Consider the following 23,742-nt stretch of genomic DNA (forward strand, 5'->3'; position numbering starts at 1 on the left):
CATCTTAGTTTACCCCACATTATCAACATCAGTATGGTCCATCATCAATGGGTTATGATCAAAGTTTTAATCAAGATTTTCAAACCTTGCAAGTCTCTGGGAATCAAGGATCTCGTAACTACAACAACATGGGTTTTGGGGCTAGTAGCGATCGCCCTGGACAAGGAAAAGGCAGAGAAAAATGGGAGGCCACTGGGCGGACATATGCTATGACAACTGGAGAAGCTTGTGATATAGCTGGACAGGTTGCCATTGAGGGTATGATTCTTATTTCTCATAATTGGCCTCATGCTTTATTTGATATAGGGGCAACCCACTCTTTTATATTTGTGTTGTTTGCTAGTGTATTGGGTTTAGAGCATGAGAGTTTTACACCTTCTTTGAGTTTGAATACCCCTTTGGGAAAGGCTTATGATGTGTCGTTAGTGTGTAAATATGTGAGCATTAGGATAAGCAGTTGTAGATTTTTAGATGATTTGATTGTGATGCAAATGGATAAGTTTGATGTGATTCTTGGTATGAATTGGTTGACCAAGTATCAAGCTACCATTGATTTCTATACGAGAAAGGTAACCCTTTATACAAAGAATGGACAAATTGTCTATCCAGAAAATCAAAATGTTTTGAAACCTAATCCATCTCTCAAGGCATTCAATGGTGGTAAGAAAAGATTATAAATCCTTTGCAACTTATTTTCTATAGATGGGAAAAAGGAGAATGGAACTCAGTGTTCCAATCTATATGTTGTGAATGAGTATCCAGATGTTTTCCCAGAGGAACTACCAGGACTGCCGCCAGATCGAGAGACCAAGTTTTGTTTTGACTTGATTCCTACAGCTCAAACCATGTCTATAGCACCTTATCGCATGGCCCCTGCAAAGTTGACAAAATTGAGCAAGCAATTGGATGAACTTATCTAGAAAGGCTTCATTAGGAGCAGTACATCACCATGGGGTGCTCCAGTTCTATTTGCTAAGAAAGCTGGTGGTTATTTAAGGCTTTGCATTGATTACAAGAAGTTGAATCAACTAACCATAAAGAACAAGTATCCTCTTCCAAGAATAGACGAATTATTTGATCAATTGGGGGGGGGGGGGGGGGGATCCATGTGCTTTTCTAAGATTGAATTAAGGTTTGCCTATCACCAATTAAAAATTTGGGATGAGGATATACCGAAAACAACTTTTTGGACACGTTATGGCCATTTTGAGTTCCTGGTTATGCCATTTGGTTTGACTAATGACCCTCAAGATTTTATGGATCTTATGAATCAGACTTTCAAGCCTTATTTGGATCGATTTGTTGTAGTGTTCATTGATGGTATACTGGTATATTCCAAGACTTATGAAGAGCATGCTGAACACTTAAGGATTGTGTTGCAAACCTTAAGGGAGAATCAACTTTATGCAAAAAGAGAGAAGTATGAGTTTTGGATGACTGAGGTTAAGTTTTTAGGTCATTTGATTTCTCAAGATGGGATTTTTGTAGATCCCGCCAAGATTGACATTGTGGTACAATGGGAGAGGCCAAGGAATGTGATAGAGGTTCGAAGTTTTCTTGGATTGGCCATGTACTATAGACGTTTTGTAGAGAATTTCTCAAAAATTGTTATGCCCCTTACAAAGCTAACTAGAAAAGATGTGAAGTTTACTTAGGATGATAGTTGTGAGATAGCCTTCATGAAGTTAAAACAAAAGTTAACCTCTGCTCCTGTTCTCATAGTACCTAATAGTGAGGATACTTATGTGGTTTATACAGATGCCTCAAGTACGACATTGGGCTGTGTGTTGATGCAGAATGGCAAAGTAGTCGCCTACGCTTCAAGACAGTTGAAGCCACATGAGAAGAATTACCCACCCATGATCTTGAGCTTGCCGCATTTGTTTTTTCTTTAAAGATGTCAAGCTGCTACCTTTATGGAGTTAGATTTTAGATTTATTCTGATCATAAAATTTTAAAGTACCTCTTTACTCAACGTGATCTAAATTTAAGACAAAGGAGGTGGATTCAATACAGGGAAGACTATGACTTTACACTTAACTACCATCCTGGTAAGGCTAATGTAGTGGCAGATGCCTTAAGCAAGAAACCTCATGGGTTATTAGCTAGTTTGGCCTTGGAAGATTAGAATAGGTCAAAAGCAGTTGGAAACTATAATTTGTGCTTGTATCAGGATGGTGATCGTATTTTCCTCTATAATACGGTCGCTACTTCAACACTCCTTCAACATGTCAAGTTAAGTCAGCAACAAGATAGAAATCTAGAAGTTGTCAAGAGTCGATTGATAAATGGTGAACAAATGGGGGGTTGGGAAGTGAAACCTGATGGATTCCTTTACTACAAGGGAAAAATAGTGGTTACTAATATTCCAGATTTAAGAGAAGCTATCTTAAATAAGACACACAAGTCTAAGTTTTCTATACACCCTGAGAGCACTAATATGTATCAAGATTTGAAAAGACAGTACTGGTGGACAAGATTGAAGTAAGATATACCAAGTTATGTTGAAAAGTGTATGACTTGCCAACAAGTAAAAACTGAACATCAAAGACCAGTTGGATTGCTCCATCCACTACCTATTCCAGAATGGAAGTGGGATAAAATCACAATGGATTTTGTAACTGGATTACCTTTAACCCCACAGAAACATGATGCAATTTGGGTGATTATGGATCATTTGACAAAGACAACACATTTCATCCCCACAAGAAAGAATTACAAGGTCACGAGACTAGTCAAGCTTTACATAGAAAACATAGTGTGGTTGCATGGGATACCCACTAGTATTGTTTCAGATAAAGATCCTCTCTTTACTTCAAAATTTTGGAGAGCCTTGCAAAAAGCCTTGGGTACTGAATTAAATTTTAGTACTGCTTACCACCCCAAAATAGACGGTCAGTCAAAGAGGACCATTTTGACTCTAGAAGACATGCTTCGCTCGTGCGTATTAGATTTTTGAGGTAGCTGGGGAGAGCATTTACCCTTGGTAGAGTTTACTTATTATAACGACTATCAAGCTAGTATTGGTATGCCTTCCTATGAAGCATTTTACGGGAGACCATGTAGGTCACCCTTGTGTTGGGCTGGGCTTGATGAACATGTTACTATTGGGCCAGAGATTATAAAGGATACCACCGAGAAAATTAGAGATATTCAAGAAAGGCTTAGAGCGGTCCAAAGTCGCCAAAAGAGTTATGTAAACCTCCACAGGCGCGAAGTTCAATACAAAGTTGGTGATTATGTGTTCCTAAAGGTGAGAACCATGAGGGGGGTAACAAGATTTGGGGTGAAAGGAAAACTGGCTCCTAGGTATATCAGACCCTTTGAGATAACAGAAAGAATTGGAGAGGTTGCCTATCGCCTTGCTTTACAACCTCAATTGGGTCATGTTCATGACGTCTTTCAAGTATCGATGTTAAGAAAGCATACTCCAGACGCCTCACATGTGATTCAATACACTGAAGTCGCCATTCAGGAGAACATGACTTATGAGGAGCAACCAATTAAAATACTTCCAAGGGAGATAAAGGTCTTGCAAAACAGAGAAATTCCACTAGTAAAAGTGTTGTGGCAGAATCATACTGAAGAAAAGGCCACATGGGAATTAGAGTAAAAAATGTATTATAAATATCCTCATTTGTTTAATTTTCAATTAGAAGTAGTACTTTGAATTTTGGGACGAAATTCCATAAGGAGGGAATAATTTAAATACCCTAAATATTATAAATAAATAAGTAAAGGACTTAAATGCAATTTCTTTTAAATTGAATGAGGGACTTTTAGCAAAGAGAGCTATCTAGAGCATTCAACCTTTCTCTCCCTTCTCTTGCACGATACCCACCTCCATCTATCTCTTTCCTCCTCTTTCTTCTTCTTTAAACCTCACGGCAACCACCACTCATCTCCACAATCAGCGCCGAAAACTCACCAAATCAAGCTTGAAAAGCTTTGTTTTTGCTCAGTTTTTTTGGTCATATTCCAACGCCTTTCAAGACCCAGTTGGCTAAGAATAGTACGAACGTAATCCTTGTCACGAGATCTATCTTTTACACTCAAGGGACACTATAAAACTCGTTGGAAAAGTTGATGGAGACCCCTTGGAAACCATGGATTTAGAGTTATTCTTCGACCAAAACTAGTGGTCTTTAGCTTCGACCAACCTCACCATTGAGTAGATCAACTCAAGGGGCTTCACATTGGTGGCTTTGATTATCATCACCACCGTGATTCGCTGAAAACCGCCACCACCACCGTTGTTCGTACACCCAAAGTGAGTCCTATATAGTTTCGAGTGTAAAAGATGATGTTAGATATTGTTATGGAGTCATTTTGGCATTTTAAATTCATTTCTAACTTTATAAACTCTTTTGGGCTGCTGTGTTAGAATTCATTCGGGCAAGAGAAATCACCGTTACCTTTAAGACCGTCAAAAATTTATTTGAAATATTAGGATTCCATATATAGGTAGGAGTTCTTGAATACTTAATTTTTAGTAGTTTTAAGAGTTTTAAAAGTTCATAAAACCATATCTTAGCTGTCTATATAATTATTGGATATCGTACTTTTTATTTAATCTTGATTATTCTAGATTGTTCTGGGTATTTTGTGAAGCTATTTACAGGTTTTAATTTTTGTTGAAATGATAAAAATACAACTGTTATGCTGTCAAATTTTTTCTAGAAACATAAAAATATATTTACTTTATAAAAATGAATCTATAGTGACTTTTTGTTTTCATTTTATTGAAAGATTATGCATGGTTAGAAAATAAAATATTTAACTAAACTTGATACTCCTTGATACCATCGTATCCTTGATACCATCGTAGTCATGGGTATACATAATTATGAGGAGTGGTTTATCAGTCCCACTCTTTCGACTTATAGTTGGGTCATTGCGCAAGGTATAAATTGATACACCTCATTTGTATAATTTGGTGTAACGAGGACTGTGCCTAGCTATTACTTATAATTTATTATTTGGGCACAAGGTAATAACTATTTGACGAATTCCATGTTTGGCTGTTTATTTGAGAAAGATAAATATGTTTTATGCGAACTACTAGTTTTGATAAAGATACTAACCATGCATGTTTTAAAGTTCATTTAAGAAGAAAAGATAAGACTCCCGCTGAGCTTTTAGCTGACTCTTTTATTTTTACCCCCTTTCAGGAGATTACTAGAGTGAGTTAGGACAGCCACCAGCAGGTTAGGAGGCTACTTGGAAATTTGAAGAGAACTTTGGTATTGACTTATGCCTAAGAATTTAGTTATCGTTTTCTCCTAATGTAAGAGACGTTGAAATGTGAATTGGGAGTTGTAAGGCAGTTGGTCTGTGTTGATTTATGCCAACCTTTGAGATTATTGACAACGATGCATGGATGACACTCTTTATGATTTTATTTCATACTTATATCTAAATCACAACTTAATATGTGGTCACATAACTGTGGGGATTTACTATGAACCAATTATATGTTTGATTAAGTTTAAGTACCTATACTCTCCTTGTTTTTATTTTAGCTATTTATTATAAGTTATTGTAAGATTATATATATGTATATGAATAATCTTAATATTTAAAGAAAAATAGAAAATTTTAAACAATAAATTATTATAAGTATCACCATTCCTAAATCTTTCCTTATTTTGATTCTAGGTTAGGAAGTTTAGCGAATTCCTTGCTAACCCACATAAACAGATGGAATTGTTGTCTAGCAACTACCTAGGGCCCAGGTATGACAACCATTCTGTCTAACAATTGTGTTGTTAAATTCAGTTTTTATTTTTATCAAAATCAGATTTAGGAGTTTATTTGAATTATTTTAAAAAATACACGGTCCAAAAAGTAATTTGTCAAAACATAATATCCAAACAAATAGTAAGACAAAATACATGATCAAAAAAAGTATAAATTCTTAAAAATTATTGCTATGTAGAAATTCTAATTAAGTATTGCAATAAAAGAGAAGTATTTGGGAATATAAAAATGACTTGTCACATCAGTTATGCGTTCAGTTAACATGATAATGATGATTTAGGGTGAGAAATTTTGGTATTTATGCATTAAATAGGTCCAAAATCAAGACTACCATACCCTATGTACACATCACCCTTTCATGTTAGTATTCCCCTTGTTTCCTAAAATGCCCCTAACATAACAAGGGGTACTCTCTTCACCTCTCTTTTTCTAATTTTGTCTTCTCCCTCTCTCTCTCATGTCCCCAAGCCTTCTCCTATGTCCAAGATCTCACTCAAAAAAACAAGGTAGCCATCATTTAAGAATGTGAATCTATAATAAGTTTGGAGCACATCTACTGTAATGACTCAGAATTGCTAATAGGGCTTTAATGCATTGATTAGCGTGCCGGGAGGGCATAATTGGATATATATATGTTTAATTGGTTAAATGCGTGACTATGTGGCATGCATGATTAATATGATTATATGAATATATTATATGCATGTTTATGAGGATTAGATATGCATGTGGGCCCTTTATAGCTTATAAGGGCATATTTGTAATTTTGGCATGTTAATGTGATTTTATGTGATATATGGTTGAGACCACATTATTATGTAGATATATTTGTAGTATATGGCTCGAGACGGTCTTAGTGAGTAGATTAGTGAAATAGTTACAGCGGGGTTTAATACCCGATTCAGGGGAGCCGGGCAGGGGGAGGTATTTTGGGAATTTAGAAAATATTTTGGGGTTTATTGGGTAACAAATACATATTTGGAAATTAATTAGACGTGACATGATTAATTAGTAAATGTTAGGAACACTTAAGGAATTACCTGGAATCGGGGAAAAGACTATTTTATCCCTAGAACAAACTAAAGGACTAAGTGACCCAGGGGGTAGTTTAGTCATTTTGAGTTAAAGATTAACTCAGTGGGGGTAAATCTGGACCTAGCTAGAAACCACCCAAGAATCCTAATGTAACGCCTCAACTTCTGGGACCGTTACGGTGTGCCTTGTAAACAGTGCTAAACTCGCTAATCGAGTCGTTTGGCCAAAATCGTGAACTAAGTGTGATTAGCGATTTAGGGATTAAACATTTTGGTTAAGATGTAACGTTTCACTAGAACGTTTAATATATACATTGGGATCCCGAAAATATAAATTTCAGAGTTTATTACAGAAAATATTTACTACAAGCCCTTCTAAGCGGCAAAACAGGGTTCAACCCTAGTTCCACTTTAAACCCCGGCCGTGGCGGTCGAGCAGCTGCATATGTACACGTCATCACCTAAGCTCTCCAACTCAAGGGTGGTCCAGCTTCCTCTTGCCTTTACCTGCACCACATAGCACCCGTGAGCCGAAGCCCAGCAAGAAAACATAACACTTTGCATAAACATTATCAAATGATTATCATTATAATCACACTGAATATAAAGCTTTCAAACCAATGGGTGCACATCACATGATTCTAGCGGGAGAGTGGCTGTTACATAAGCCACTAGCCTTCAAGCTCTCTTTTCTAGCGGGAGAGTGGCTGATAAGTAAGCCACTAGCCTCCAGGCTCTGTTTTCTAGCGGAAGAGTGGCTGATAGGTAAGCCACTAGCCTTCAAGCTCTATTTTGTAGCGGGAGAATGGCTGTTAGGTAAGCCACCAGCCTCCAAGCTCTGTTTTGTTTATTGACCCTCAGGGTCGGTCAGGCATTAATGCTCCTTGAGTCATTCAATGCTAGTAGTCGATTAGATCTAATCTCTGTTGGCTTGCGTGATTCACGCTAAGGCCGTTCTGACAAATAAATCAGCGCTACCTGACCTGTGTCCAGTATCACTGCCGAACCTGACAAGTAAGTCACAGCTTCACAGCTGATACTGACACTTTTGTCGATCTGACTAGCTAGTCAGTACCATACACAAGTAAGCAATGCTATCCATATACATCATATGCCAGTTATCCAAAAATAGGGCATTCAACATGCTTACTATACAGTTTCTAGCATAGTCATGATCATGCACAAACTCAGAGACTCAAGCTCTGGCCAATCTCATATTCATCATTCATGGCATGCCCCAATCACATGTTTCTCGTGCATTACATGCATCACACTTAATCATCCAGCATGCCTCAACAATAGTCATATGCAAATGGGCAAGATTGCCAAGCATTCATTATGCTAACAATGTTTACATTTAAACATCCAACATGCATCAATCATAGCCATGCAAGTCATACTCAATAGCCAATCAACATGCATCATAATAGCCATGCATGCCATGCTCAATAATCAACCAACATGCATCCATAATAGCCATGCATGTCACATATACACAGGGTGAAGTTTTCTTACCTTGGGTTCGAGCGAGAATTAATAAAAGAAACGACCTTTGAGAACGATCAGCTTTTTGTCCTTTAGCGGTCACCTAGTCATAACCAAACATATAGGGTACCATTAATAAAATGAATAATAAAATATTCCCAAACCAAAACCTAACCTCCGGGACCTCACATACTACTCAACCGGGTAGTAGGTTCAACCTCGAGGCCTAAGGCTTGAATCCCCAAGCTAAAAACCCCATTCTGGCAAAAATGACCTTAAGGGCCGCGGCTCTCCTTGGCCATGCCACGGCCTGCCCCTCAGACAGAGGTGCCCAAACCCAGTTTACACCAAGGGCCGCGGCTCTCCCTGACCATGCCGCGGCGCAACCTCCAGTTCAGCCAAAACCCCTGTTTTTCTTCCCCTACGATTTCTCTTGGAACCAATCCATCAAAGCCAGTTTAAACACCACTCAAACCTCCAATACAATCCATAAACTTGTTCTATACCACACCCTTAGCAAAACCCAAGACAAACCCCAACTAAAACTTCCATCAATTCCAACAACCCCCCATAAAAACACAAGCTGAAAAACTAATATCAAAACAGGGTATGCACCAGAAATTAATGATAGAAACTTACCTCCAACACGATTTGAATCCTTCCCAATGGCCGTACTCAAGCTAAACCTCCCCAAGCTTGACTCCCTAGCTTGCTTCCTCAAGATAGGCTCTCAAAACTCAAAGAAAAGGGTGAAGGAAGACTTGTATGGGAAGGAAGGGAGAAGGAGAGGATAGGCTCTGTTTCTGTCCTGTTTTCCATAGCTTTCCTATGTTATATATATCCAAAACCCAAAATGACCAAAATACCCTTAAGCCAACAAAAGCCTCTAAACCATTTCAAGGGTAAAATTGGTACTTTCTGCCTATCCCGTTAATCATAATTAACGCTTCCCGATTCCGACTAATCTCCATATTCTCAAATACCAATAAACCGCATCCCATTACCCTTTAATTCCCGGTAATGCTCTAATCATTAATATCACCCCGAGACTCACCCCGAGCCCCGAACTTAAGCCTGTTATGACTAGACCGAACACTTACATCTCATGATCGTCTCATGTCGAAATGCTCGAACCAATCCACATACAATGTGGTAAATTTATAATTAATCTCAACCATGCACCCAAAATATACAATTACGCCCACAGTGGCCAAATTACCAAAATGCCCTTGCATGTAAAATATGAGCCCATATGCATGCATTCACCATCATATAATAATATAATTCACATAAACATGCATATAATCATTAAATATCATAATAAATCAATTATGCCCCTCCTGGCCTTCTAATCGAGGTCCCAAACCTTATTAGGAGATTCGGGGCATTACACCTAAACCGCACGTACTCTCTTTCTCTCCATCTCTCTCATTGTGCCTTGAATCTAGAAGAAGGAAAAAACTCAGGAAGTGGGGCTGGGAATTCAGCTGTTGAAACCCATGGGGAGCAAGCTAGGATCATTCAAAGATATTTATGAGGAATTAGGCTGCAACTTAAGGTAAGAATTCAAGCTAGTATCTCTAATTCTGTTGAAAATATGTTAAACTTATAGTTTGCATGAGTTTTAGTTTGTTAGCTGGATTTGATTGTTTGATGGTGCAAGAAAATTATTATAGGTTGGTTGAGATGGTTGGGGTATAAGGATAGGGATTATGGGCTTGAATTTGAGTTTGGCTGCTAGTTTAAGATGGAAATTTGTGGTTGAACTCGTGGAAAACGCTTAGAGAAATTGATTTTTCTGGGTTTAGGGGCCTCGGGTCGCGGCCCTGTTCTTCAGGCACCACGACCCGCATGAATTTTGGAGGCTGGGAGCCTCTGGCACGCTGTGACTCGGGGGAGAGAAAGTTGTGGCTCGTGCCCCCATCAGAGGGGGATTGAGCCTCTGTCTAAGGGGCGGGCCCTGAACCTCAAGGGCAAGTCGCGACCCACAATAGAGTATTAAGGGAAAATGGGGTTTAAGGTTCGAGGAGGCTCAAAAATTCAAACCTAAGCAATTGGGACGATTTCTACTACCCGATTTAGTAGAAATCGAGGTCTCGAAGGCTAGCTATTGTTTCCTAAGTATTTATTTGGATTAGAAATTGATGGTTACCCATTGACACTGTGACTAGGTTTATCGTCAAGGCTCAAGACTAAGGATCGTACTTGGGACCGTCCTGTATTCTTCGCTCGAGATTCGAGGTAAGAAAACTGTACCCTTGTGGTTGTGAATGGGACAGAGCTTTCCAATATCTGAATACGTGTACTATGTGATTGTACGAATGTTATGATATATGAAAATGGACGATCTAAGGGAGCTGGGGTCAGCTAGATAAACAGGGGCTCGGTCTAAGTGTACCAACCCTGAATATTTGTGTAACTGGCTAGAATATGAACTTGAGGTTATATGCTTACCATTGGTTAGTTTGATGTTTGTATTCTGTTATATAAGTGAACTGATGAGTTATGATTGATTGAATACCACTATTGTTATATGTGCTTGTTGTTTATGGTTTTCTTGCTGGGCCTTGGCTCATGGGTGCTACGTGGTGCAGGTAAGGGCAAAGGGAAACTTGACCAACCACGAGTTTGAGAGCCCTGGGGGAAAAGTGTACATAGTCAGCTGCTCGTCCGCTACGATCGAGGGAAAGTACAGGGACAAAGCCCTAAAACTTGTATTTTGCCATTAGAGTGACTTTTAATTGTATTAAACTTTTCAGAGTTGTAAATTATCACTTATACCCTGTTTTTGGGATCCCATGTACCAAACATCTGTTTTAATGGAAATTAACCATTTATGATCAAAATATTTTAACCCTAACCTGATAGTTGACTTTAGGAACACATTATTGTTCAAACGACTTGATTAGCAAGTCTTGCACTATTTTAAAATACACACTGTAACAGTCTTGCTTATCCAGGGCTTTACATCTACTCTTTGTTTTGAGGTTGTGCTTTGGGCAAAATTGAGTCATATCAAGGAAAAGCTCCACTTTGGGTTTCAGATCTAGAGTAAAAAATCTTATGGGTAAGTATATTTTCTTTAAATAAAGTGAGTAAACTTGTTTATTTAAATTTCTTTAACTATTTCGAACAAACATGTGTATGTACTCATGTTTTATTTTAATGTTTCATGATCAGATTGGATCTTCGCTTTTCTGTATTTTTTCTAGGTTTTTTGTCTGTCTTTACGAGTTTCGATAAAACTTGACATGCCTTGATGACTTTACATATTAAGAGGCTTGATGGTCCTTGATGGACCTCGACTTGCCTCGATGGATGTTAGGAATAGGCCACCTCGACTAGCCATGATGGTCCTCGATGGACCTCGATAGGTCCACAAATGAATACATAGATAGGCCACCTCGACGAGGCACTATGGTCCTCGATGGACATCGATAGTAGACACCTCGACGGGACACGATGGTTCTCGATGGACCTCGATATGTTCATAAGCCTTTTCCTGGATAGACCACCTCGATTGGATTCAATGTACCTCGATAGGATTCGATATCTTTACCTTGGCATACATCCATTAAACTCGATAGAAGTTGATATTTTGTTTAATTTTTATAATATTAAATTTTGACATGTTTTTTCAATACAGATTCGACTGTTTCCACATTTTTTTGCATACAATGGTGTTTGAGGACTAGTAGATAGGGATTGGATTTTCAGGGATGTTGAAAATCAAGTTCTTCCTTTGGAGAAGAGTGTGACGTACAAGCAACTAATTGAAATTTTGTACAATGAGCTTGAAGTGGATAAATGCGTACGACTTGAAACTTAAGGTCGCATACTCATGCCTCTCACAACCCTTCAAACCTATTGTTATGAAAAATGATAGGCATGTTCATGCATTCATGGGGTTAGCATCGAAATCTGTAGAGAAGACGATTCCTCTAAGTGTAACATTGGTTAACGAATGAAGGACTGCTTAGAAAATGCATCAGCCTCTTATAGTATTAATAAAGAAGTTTGATTTGAAGAGAACATTTCTTTCCCACGTTCTGGTTTCAAGGGAATGCAAAGTGAGGTTGGGACATGTTGACGCTCATAATCTCATCGATAGAAAGCGTGAGGCCGAGGCAAGGCCCTTAGGCCACCGTCGTCTCGGGAAGCCATCGCACCATCACAACACAAGTCTGGGTTCAGCTCTCGTGGAGTCGATGCCAAGTGGCCTCGCCAGCCCATACTGCCTAAAGGGCCTCGCGAGATGCCTAGGCCACGCCTCCCAAAGTGGCCTCGCGAGATGTCTAGGCCACACCCCTCAAGTGGCCTCGCGAGAGGCCTCGGCCACGCCACACAAGTGACCTCGCGAGATGCCTAGGCCACATCCCTCAAGTGGCCTCGCAAGAGGTCTCGGCCACGCCACCCAAGTGGCCTCGCGAGATGCCTAGGCCACATCCCTCAAGTGGCCTCGCAAGAGGTCTCGGCCACGCCACCCAAGTGGCCTCGCGAGACGCCTAGGCCACGCCACCCAAGTGGCCTCGCGAGATGTCTAGGCCACGCCTCCCAAGTGGCCTCGCGAGATGCCTAGGCCAGGCCTCCCATAGTGGCCTCGCGAGATGTCTAGGGCACACCTCCCAAGTGGTCTCGCGAGATGCCTAGGCCACACCCCTCAAGTGGCCTCGCGAGAGGCCTCGGCCACGCCACACAAGTGGCCTCGCAAGATGCCTAGGCCACATCCCTCAAGTGGCCTCGCAAGAGGTCTCGGCCACGCCACCCAAGTGGCATCGCGAGACGCCTAGGCCTCGCCACACAAGTGGCCTCGCGAGATGCCTAGGCCACATCCCTCAAGTGGCCTCGCAAAAGGTCTCGGCCACGCCACCCAAGTGGCCTCGCGAGACACCTAGGCCACGCCACCCAAGTGGCCTCGCGAAATGTCTAGGCCACGCCTCCCAAGTGGCCTCGCGAGATGCCTAGGCCACGCCTCCCAAAGTGGCCTCGCGAGTCTCGGCGCCCCTGGCCTCATGAGGGCCACATCCACAACACACTCGACCTTGTGAATAGCTAGGGAGCCACACCCTCAAGGGGGTCGCAAGGAGAGCGTCTCGCCACGCATCCTTAGACATCTTCCAGGGCCACATGCCTATCGCTCAGACTCGTGAGTGACCTCAGGAGGTTTTGGATATCCCATACCAAGGACCCAAGATCTCCACCTCACACCAAGGGTCCCATTCCTTACACCTCGAGATCCCTATGCTTAGGAGATCCAGTACGAGTCGAATGAGGCATATTTGTACGACCAAGTACTAAGTACGGGTACCGGTGCCAGTGAGATTGCTGGGGTAAGGATCATGGTCCGTACGTCTACGGCCATAGGTCAGAGCCAACACCACTACCGCCTGCGCCACCACGCCTGCCACCACGCATCAGACATGGGTACAGACAAGTAGTGGAGACACCCTCCTGACACCTGCTCCTGTACAGGTTGTACAACCACGACCTCTGAAGCCACTCCCCTGACACAGTACGTATGTCCCACTTGGTCCCCTGGACCACTATGTACCTAAGGCCATTAGAGCCTACTATAAAATGAACTCTAAGACCACCTGAGAGGGGGTTGGTTGGAAATTTTACTGTAGCAGAGGTTTTGAGTGTGAATGAAAGACTGAATTCTCCATTATTGTTCTATCCTAGTTCTTGGGTTATTGTTCAAGTTTTTATAGCTATCCGATTAGTGATTTTAATTTGATAATTTTTCCAACTTAACTTCGTTGACGAGTTCTCATCGTCAACAGTTTGGCGCCGTCTGTGGGAACGTTAGTTTCAAGCTACTGTTCCACCATTGTTTCTGGAAAAAAGAAGATGCCAAGACACTCGAAGCGACTGAGGGAGACGCGGGAGGTAGAGGTGCACCTGAACGGAGTCCAGCTGAAGGCCTCCATGAAGGACGCTCCTCCACCCAGAGACGTGGAACCCCCGAAAGACCCTGAGGTTCACGGAGGTAATAGGGTGGCCTCATCACCAGCCGCTCCACCTGGAGGGAGTCCTCCAAGAACACAATCGGTAAACGTTGATGAGTTCCCTCCTCCAAAACCGCTGCAGGTGCCGAACTCCGGCCGGCAAGACCCGGGCTCTTCTGCCCGTAGGCATAACAAGCACCCCCGGGTCCACTCCGTGAGCTCGAGTTCGAAATCCCGGTTTTACGAAGAGGAGATACGTGAGCTCCACCGCAAGAACCAAAGATTAGAAACCACCTTAGAAAACATGCAAGAGGTCCTTAACGGCCTGCTGCAGGGTAAGTCCAACGTAACCTTGCCTAAGAGGAAGGAGAAGGGCAAGGATGGGGTGGAGACCACTGTACCGGTATATGATGGGAGAACCCGACATTCAACTAGTAATACCCCCCGCGCGAAGCAACGTGATCACCCCGAACCGCCTAAGAAGGCCCAGAAGCCAGCACCGAGAACCACCGCTGCCCCTCGCCATGAGGATGAGGTCACCTCCAAAAGAGCACATGTAGACTTGCGGGAGGAGCTCAATAAGAAGTGGACGAGCAAAGGGACCACGCCCCCTGTGGCGCCTCGAGAGGGCAAGGGAAAGGCGGATCTTAGCCCGTCCGCTTTGAAGGACACCCTCAGCAAGAGGAGGCAGGGCCTAGACACGGAGATGAGGAGCTTGCGGAGCAAGATCATCACCGCGTCAGGCGGCCAAGCCTTGGAGGAGGACTTCGACCATGAGTCACCCTTTGTGAGAGAAATTCAGGCAATCCGACTCCCTGCCAATTTTAAGGAGCCCAATATGACCCCCTACGAAGGGAACACGGATCCAAAGTACCACCTGGATGCGTTTAATGATCTGATGAAACTAAGGGGAATTGGGAGTGGTGCCAGGTGCCATTGCTTCGCTGTTACTCTGAAAGGACCCGCCTACAAGTGGTTCAAAAGATTAAGGCCGGGTTCCATCAGATCCTGGCAGCAGTTTTCTGACGAATTCCTCCAACAGCACCACGCCGTACGAGACTACACGATGCCGGGTACCAGCCTGGCCAACGTGAAGCAAGGGGAGAATGAGAGCCTGAAAAGCTACATTCACTGGTTCAATATGGAGGCCGCGAAAGTGGGAAGCCTAACGCGCCGAGAATTAAAAATGGCCATTACCGTTGGAGTTCTCCCAGGAAGCAAGTTGTGGGACAACATGTTGAAGAGGGAAGTGACCGACTTAGATGACTTCTATGAGAGAGCGCAGAAGTACATCCACGTGGAAGATGGCCACGCAAACCTGAAGGCAGGAAAGGAGGAGCCTCATGCGAAGCCCCCAGCTAACGACGGGTCGAATGTAGCAAAGAAGAAAAGGGCATACGATGGACCAAGAGATGACCACCAGAGGAAAACCAAACATGGGAATGATCACAAGCAAGCGGCTTGCACTTACTACACCGACCTCACAGATACCAGGGAGCACATTTACCTCACCAATGAAAATCGAGTTCCTTTCAAAAGGCCCCCACCAATGAGAAAGGACCGGTCCAAAAGGGACCCTAGTAGATACTGTTGGTACCACAAGGATACCGGACACACCACGGTAGATTGTATCCACCTGAAGGAGGAAATTGAGGAGCTCATCCGTAGGGGACATTTGGGAAGGTATGTGCGCAAGGATAACCAGAGGCCAGAAGGAGGAGTGTCCCCGCCGCGGGCACGTGAGGTGGCCCCGGAAGTGCAAGGAGAGGTTAGGACCATCTTTGGAGGACCAGGATTCGGGGGCGATTCTAGGAAAGGGCGAGACAGGTATGCCAAGGAGGCCCGACGAAGTCCACCACATTGCGTTTTAAGTTTGGAACAACGCCCCCCGAAGAGCTTCAAGGGCGAGAATGACTCAATAACTTTCACTGAAGAAGATGCGCAGGGGGTGCACTTTCCTCATAATGACCCCCTGGTGCTAACCGCCCAACTAGCTAACATGAGGGTACATCGGGTCATGGTGGATAACGGGAGCTCCGTGGACATCTTGTATCGACAGGCGCTGGAAAAGATGGGGTTGAGCCTCCGTCACCTAAAGCCTTGCACTACGACTCTGTATGGGTTTACGGGAGATTCGATGCAACCCCTGGGGACCATCGAATTGACCCTCACCATGGGGGAGCAACCCAGGCAAACCACCATAATGGCTAACTTCATCGTGGTAGATTGCACCTCAGCCTTCAATGCGGTATTAGGGAGACCCTCTCTGAAAGAATTGAAGGCGATAACTTCTGTGTATCACCTAGCCATGAAATTCCCTACCCCTGGGGGAATAGCATGTGTGAAAGGGGAGCAGAAGGAAGCGAGGGAATGCTATAACATGTCCCTCCGCGCCGCCACCAAACCATCCATGCCAATGACAATGGCTGTGCATGAAGGAGCGACCCACACAAGTTAGATCCACACAAGATCGGAGCCTCTCGAGAAGCGCTATCAGCAAGACTTCGGCCCTTAGTGCCAAAAGAACCTATGTTTAGCTTGTTCTTCGTTATTTTAGCATTATGTAAGAATCAAAGAGGCTACCCTAGGTAGCCTCCTAATTAGATGTAACCCCCCCTTTTTTTATTTGCAAAGTTAGATGTAAAATGCGTGCTGTGAATGAAACCGTTTGCTACTTCCCGTGTTTACTTTCTTCGCTGCACGAGCATCAGCCAAAGTGCCTGCCGAAATAAATTTCACCAAGCACTTGGGGGGCAGGACAGGGGGCAAGAACATGCAGCCAGCAAAAGGGCTCCTAAAAAGGGACCCTCTAACCGAGGATCCTAAAAAGGACCCCTTGCCCTCCTAACTCCTAAAAAGGGACCCTCTAACGGAGGATCCTAAAAAGGACCCCTTGCCTTCCTAACTCCTAAGGGAGACCCTCTACCAAGAGGATCCTCAAAAAGGACCCTCCATCAGGAGGACCCCAAAAAGGACCCTTCAACAGGGATCCCAGGGAGACCCCCTATATCAGGGCCTTAAGCGAAGTCTTTACAAGGCATCTCCTGAGATCACAAGGATTAGCTACCCGTGTGAATATCAAGGAGGCCTTAGGGACTCACAAAAAAAATATATGGTATCGATGATAATAAGTCTAGAGCAGCCACCAAGCCGTCTAGCCAATAATAGGTCTAGTCATTATATGGTGACAACAATAATAATAAGTCTAGAGCGGCCACCAAGCCACCTAGCCAAAAAGGGTCCCAAAGGAGACCCTTGCAAAAATAGTACTATGAATAACGACGAGAAGGACGCTTCTCGCAAAGAAATAATAAGCGCGCGCAAGAAAAACATAAAAGGATAACTACGACCCAAGGGGTCAAAATATCCTTATGAAAGCAACCAAGAGGCACCAAAAGAGGTCCCAGCGAACCCTTTCACATGGGCTCCAAAGGACCTCCAGCCTGATAGATAAAAGAGGGGAACCAACTAAACCCCGGGCTTAAAAGGGCCTCAAATGCAATAGAACAAGAGATAAACAACAATATATGTATTTATACATTAAAAAGAAAAAGAGTTCTCGGGATAGTACAAGAGTTACTAAAAGAAAAGTAGCACTGGTAATGATGTTACAAAATAAAAAGAAAAAGAAAACAAAAAAGGAGCAAGACTATCTCAAGGTCTCCCGTAGTGGGCACTCCACCAGGCCGCTCGGGCAACGGCCTGTTCGCCAAAAGAGGAGAAGTGGAAGTTGGGATCCTGCTTCCACACATTGTAAAGAGCACGGTCTATAGACTTGCACTCGCTTATGACCTTCTCCGCCTCCAAAGAAGCCCTCGCCGCCTCCCAGGAAGTTCTCGCCGCCTCCCAGGAAGCCCTCTCCGCCTCCAAGGAAGCGACCTTCTCCTGAGCCGACTGTAGTTCAGCCCTAAGGGCCTCAACTTCAGTCCCCATTTGAGTAACCCTCTCCTGCGACGCGGTCGTAGCGGCCTTGGCCCCCCGGAGCTCGCGCTCCAAGCATCTAGCCTTGCCCTTTAGCTCCTTGATCTTGGCCTTCAGCTCCTCCCTCTTTGAGTCCAACTTGGCATACTTAGTCCTGGCCTTTGACAATTGGACCTTGGTTGCGCTAAGCTCATTTTTGAGCTCATGGACCTGGGCCATGAGGCCGTCCCTCTCAGCAGTAGATGCAGAGAGGACGCCGGACGAGTCAGCATGTCGAAGAGACACAATGTAGACCTGCACAAGAAAGTCAATGGCGTCAGCAATAAGTAACAAAAAGGAAAACACATGTACACCTATACATAATATTAATCAACACAAGGTGCAAGACCTCACCCAGGCCGCGACACGCCTTAGGATTTCCCCAAGATCTGGTTGGGTCACATTCCCTAGACCTCTCCAGTCGGAGGTAGGGAGGTCCGAGGCAATCTGAATGAAACGCTGGGCATAGGATGAGGCCATCCTAGTCACCCAAGGCTCCGCCTCCACGCTAGGAACATCTGGTTGGACAGGAACGGATGACCCACTCGCCGAAGCAGGAGGAGGCGCAGGGAAGGGGAAAAACTGGAACCCTGGTGCATTAGAAGGGGGCTCCGCGAGGTCGACATAATCAGCATCCGGCAAGCCAATATCATGAGGGACCTGAGGAGCTGGGGACAGGAGCTAGCGGCCCCATGACCGTCATCAGGCGAGGAAGGAGTGGGAGGCTCTGGCAGAATGTGTCCCTCCATAAATTCTTACTCCCACCGCAATTCGAAAAGGGTCGTCCTAAGACGCGCTATATGGTCACTAAGGCCCAGGGTGAAGGTCCTCCATCCCCTCTCGACACTGAGTCAATTTCGCTCTCTACCACCCAAATCTTACGCCTAAGTTCGGCCATGCACTCAAGGTGGCAGATGCGGGCTTGCCTTAAAGAGTCATAGTCCTGGTGAGGGTCGCCCTCAGGGGACTCTGAGTCTGAGGATAGGTCAATAAACTCAGCCCTTGGGGGTATGTCGGACGGGTCATCACTGGCCATGAAACCACGTCCCAACAGCAAAAAGGGGGCTCACGTATAAACAAGGGGAAGGCTACAAAACACAAAGGAATAGGCTTAATACCTCTAGATGCAAACGCCCTAGAATGGCCTACTACAGGGTAAAAAAAAAAAAACAACCAAGAGGAGGGGCGTGCATATGGTCAAACTCACTACAAGTTCAGATTGATGTACCCCATCCCAAGTACTGCTAGTTTGGACCCGACAAAATAAATAAATAAAAGAGAGAAGGAAAGAAAATATACCTCAAGCGATTAAAAGAATGAAGTTGGGGTCCAAAGAAGGTCGGGGGGCGAAAAGCACCAAAGTGTCGAAAATGCGCGCCTGCAAGAATTAACCAGAAATGTGTGTTAGAGATAAAATATACACACCAAGAAATTAGCTCATAAAAAAAAAAATGAAAAATGAAGTGAAAAAATATACAAAACAAATGAAAGGAATTATGGTGAAAGTGAGGTTGTGGGGGATTGAACCCCTTACCTCTTGAAAGGAATAAGGGTCTATGGACCACTAAGCCAAGGGAGTAAAGTGAGAATATCAAGCCATGCATGAGGGCCTATTTATAGGAATCAAGGTGAATATTCTACAAGGGCACCTAAAGGTACTCTCCTAGACTGGGGGGCAGGTGTTGATGCTCATAATCTCATCGATAGAAAGCGTGAGGCCGAGGCAAGGACCTTAGGCCACCGTCGTCTCAGGAAGCCATCGCACCATCACAACACAAGTCTGGGTTCGGCTCTCGTGGAGTCGATGCCAAGTGGCCTCGCTTGACCTCGCCAGCCCATACTGCCTAAAGGGCCTCGCGAGATGCCTAGGCCACGCCTCACAAAGTGGCCTCGCGAGATGCCTAGGCCACACCCCTCAAGTGGCCTCGCGAGAGGCCTCGGCCACGCCACACAAGTGACCTCGCGAGATGCCTAGGCCACATCCCTTAAGTGGCCTCGCAAGAGGTCTCGGCCACGCCACCCAAGTGGCCTCGCGAGACGCCTAGGCCACATCCCTCAAGTGGCCTCGCAAGAGGTCTCGGCCACGCCACCCAAGTGGCCTCGCGAGATGCCTAGGCCACGCCACCCAAGTGGCCTCGCGAGATGTCTAGGCCACGCCTCCCAAGTGGCCTCGCGAGATGCCTAGGCCACGCCTCCCAAAGTGGCCTCGCGAGATGTCTAGGGCACGCCTCCCAAGTGGCCTCGCGAGATGCCTAGGCCACACCCCTCAAGTGGCCTCGCGAGAGGCCTCGGCCACGCCACACAAGTGGCCTCGCGAGATGCCTAGGCCACATCCCTCAAGTGGCCTCGCAAGAGGTCTCGGCCACGCCACCCATGTGGCCTCGCGAGACGCCTAGGCCACGCCACACAAGTGGCCTCGCGAGATGCCTAGGCCACATCCCTCAAGTGGCCTCGCAAGAGGTCTCGGCCACGCCACCCAAGTGGCCTCGCGAGACGCCTAGGCCACGCCACCCAAGTGGCCTCGCGAGATGTCTAGGCCACGCCTCCCAAGTGGCCTCGCGAGATGCCTAGGCCACGCCTCCCAAAGTGGCCTTGCGAGTCTCGGTGCCCCTGGCCTCATGATGGCCACATCCACAACACACTCGACCTTGTGAATAGCTAGGGAGTCACGCCCTCAAGGGGGACGTAAGGAGAGCGTCTCGCCACGCATCCTTAGACATCTTCCAGGGCCACATGCCTATCGCTCAGACTCGTGAGTGATCTCAGGAGGTTTCAGATATCCCATACCAAGGACCCAAGATCTCCACCTCACACCAAGGGTCCCATTCCTTACACCTCGAGATCCCTATGCTTAGGAGATCCAGTACGAGTCGAATGAGGCATATTTGTACGACCAAGTACTAAGTACGAGTACCAGTGCCAGTGAGATTGCTGGGGTAAGGATCATGGTCCGTACGTCTACGGCCATAGGTCAGAGCCGACACCACTACCTCCTGCGCCACTACGCCTGCCACCATGCATCAGACATGGGTACAGACAAGTAGTGGAGACACCCTCCTGACACCTGCTCCTGTACAGGTTGTACAACCACGACCTCTGAAGCCACTCCCTTGACACAGTACGTATGTCCCACTTGGTCCCCTGGACCACTATGTACCTAAGGCCATTAGAGCCTACTATAAAATGAACTCTAAGACCACCTGAGAGGGGGTTGGTTGGAAATTTTACTGTAGCAGAGGTTTTGAGTGTGAATGAAAGACTGAATTCTCCATTATTGTTCTATCCTAGTTCTTGGGTTATTGTTCAAGTTTTTATAGCTTTCCGATTAGTGATCTTAATTTGATAATTTTTCCAACTTAACTTCGTTGACGAGTTCTCACCGTCAACAGGACATTTGTTCTAGAGAAAAATCCTCAGGTTATTGTCCATGATGATATCCCTGTTAGAGATCTGCCATATGTTCTTGACATAGCGGAGTTCGATCCCTATGACTACGATTCTTATGTCAATGACGATCCTATTGCTGATGCGACAAATGTTGATGGGCCAGATAATAGGGAAGATTTTCCAACCTAGAGTTCAGATGTTATGCATGTACAAGTCGTAGAGGAAGAGCAGCACAATAGACAAGGTCGAAAAACACTTGGGACCAAAATAGTGAGTGGGAGAGGGAGTTATGACAATAAGTCCCATGGTCTCCATTATTGGTTAAACACCGAGAGGCATAGAAAGGGCCACGTGTCGCCTCCGTTTGCGGCCTCCCTAAGGAAAGGCTTCCGAATACGTTTATTTTATCTCAAGGTTGACTTATCTTATGAGAATATAATTAGTGATGTATTTCATGTTTGACTGACTCTAAGGCACACTCTTGAGTTGAGTCATTGATTGAAAATAATGAGTTACACGCCAAAGGTGTATCTAGGATTTCGAGCACAAATAGTGGATCTTGACCAAACTAGCAGTAGTTCATAAGTCAAAAGAGAAAAATGCATTTTTAAGTTTTCACTTATGAAATTGAGATTTGTCTCAAAATTAATTTGGGGTTAGTCTGACTTACCCTAAGGCGGTCCATTAACTTTTCAAATTAATTTATCGTGGATTAATATATATTTTTATGTGTTTTTATATGTTACATTCATGCATCATATTTACTTTTTCAAATAAAATATGATATTTATTATATCTTTTAATTCATTATATTTTATTTATTTATTTTAGCAACAATGGTTAATCCTCTTAATCTTGATCTTGTACTTGAAAACTTGGGAAATCAAACCTACCTCATTGAAAAACCCTTGGAAAGGATTCCATTTAATCTTAACCACATGAGAGGTTGGTACGATGGGATTCATATTGACTTCGGAGCACAAAACTTGTATGGAGCGATCTATGATCTACCACCAGAGGAACTAAGTTTTTCATCTAGCTTTGATGAACATGAAAAGTATGGTGAATGGATGAGATCGAATCACCTGGTACGTCAATGCATGTTATCGACCATGCATGGCGACATTAAAGAAAGATATATGGTTATTGAAACTGCATACGAGATGTGGGCCATGATAAAGGATGATGAAATAGCAAATGCTCAATTTGTGAAATATGGGGTAAATTCGATTTACTGAAAAACTCTTATTTAATATTTTTGAATGCTTGATTCAAATTATGCCACTAAAAATATTTTTCACATGTTCTTGTTTTCAGGGATGCAAAAATCTTTTGAGAAAAATAGTAGTTGCATTGAAACTAAAGCGAAGAAGAAATGATGAAGACAATTGAATAAAGAAAAGATTAGTTTAGAAATTAATTTTGTTTAAAACAATTTAAATTTTTGTCATTTTGAAATAGTTGATTTTCATTATGAAAGAAATTAATAAGTTATTTTTCTAGAAACTATGTCTTTAGATTCCTTAATTGATGAATGAACAAGTTTAATATTTCTTTCGAATAATAAATTCAGTTGTTATTGTTTTTTTTTTTTGAAATATACTTGTTCCACCTATTTCATCAATGAGTATAAATGATAATTATGAATTATTTGTTATTGTGCAAATCATAGATTTAGTAAGACATCTTATTCCAACCACAATTAAGTGAAACATATATGTGATTATTTTTGAGATTGACTTGTAATTAATTAGACACATAAAACAAATAAAAAACATCCTTTTATTACAACCATTCAATGGTTCTCTCCCTGTTTATATAGAATATTAATTAAAGTTAACCAAAAGACCTTTCTCTAATAAAGGCTCAAAAATCACATAATAGTTTAGCTAATACATAGAGATGTATATTGAACCTTTTAATGTTCAAAGCTAAAATAAATAATAAATAGTAAGTCAATATTGATTGACATCTATTTTAGATATGTTTAAACTTTGATCAAATGTAAAGAAAATTTCTAGAAATTGTTCATGCAACATTCAAAGTAAAGTCACTTAGAGACTTATTTGATCTGATCAAAAGGAAGTCCAAACTCGAATTTGGAATTCAAGTAGATTGCATGTGAACTTGGAATTCAAACCCAACTCACACACAACTAGAATGCTAAG

General features: G+C 43.5%; 1 long non-coding RNA gene across 1 annotated transcript; it reads left to right on the forward strand.

The window, feature by feature from the left end:
* The first annotated feature begins 1,179 nt into the window (after positions 1-1,179).
* LOC133830734 (uncharacterized) lies at positions 1,180-5,499 on the forward strand. Its single transcript, XR_009892191.1, has 2 exons — positions 1,180-4,270; positions 5,172-5,499. It is a non-coding gene; the product is annotated as an uncharacterized LOC133830734 (long non-coding RNA).
* Positions 5,500-23,742: the final 18,243 nt, after the last annotated feature.

The sequence above is a fragment of the Humulus lupulus genome, chromosome 4 (genome assembly GCF_963169125.1).
Source record: "Humulus lupulus chromosome 4, drHumLupu1.1, whole genome shotgun sequence".
Lineage (NCBI taxonomy): Eukaryota > Viridiplantae > Streptophyta > Magnoliopsida > Rosales > Cannabaceae > Humulus > Humulus lupulus.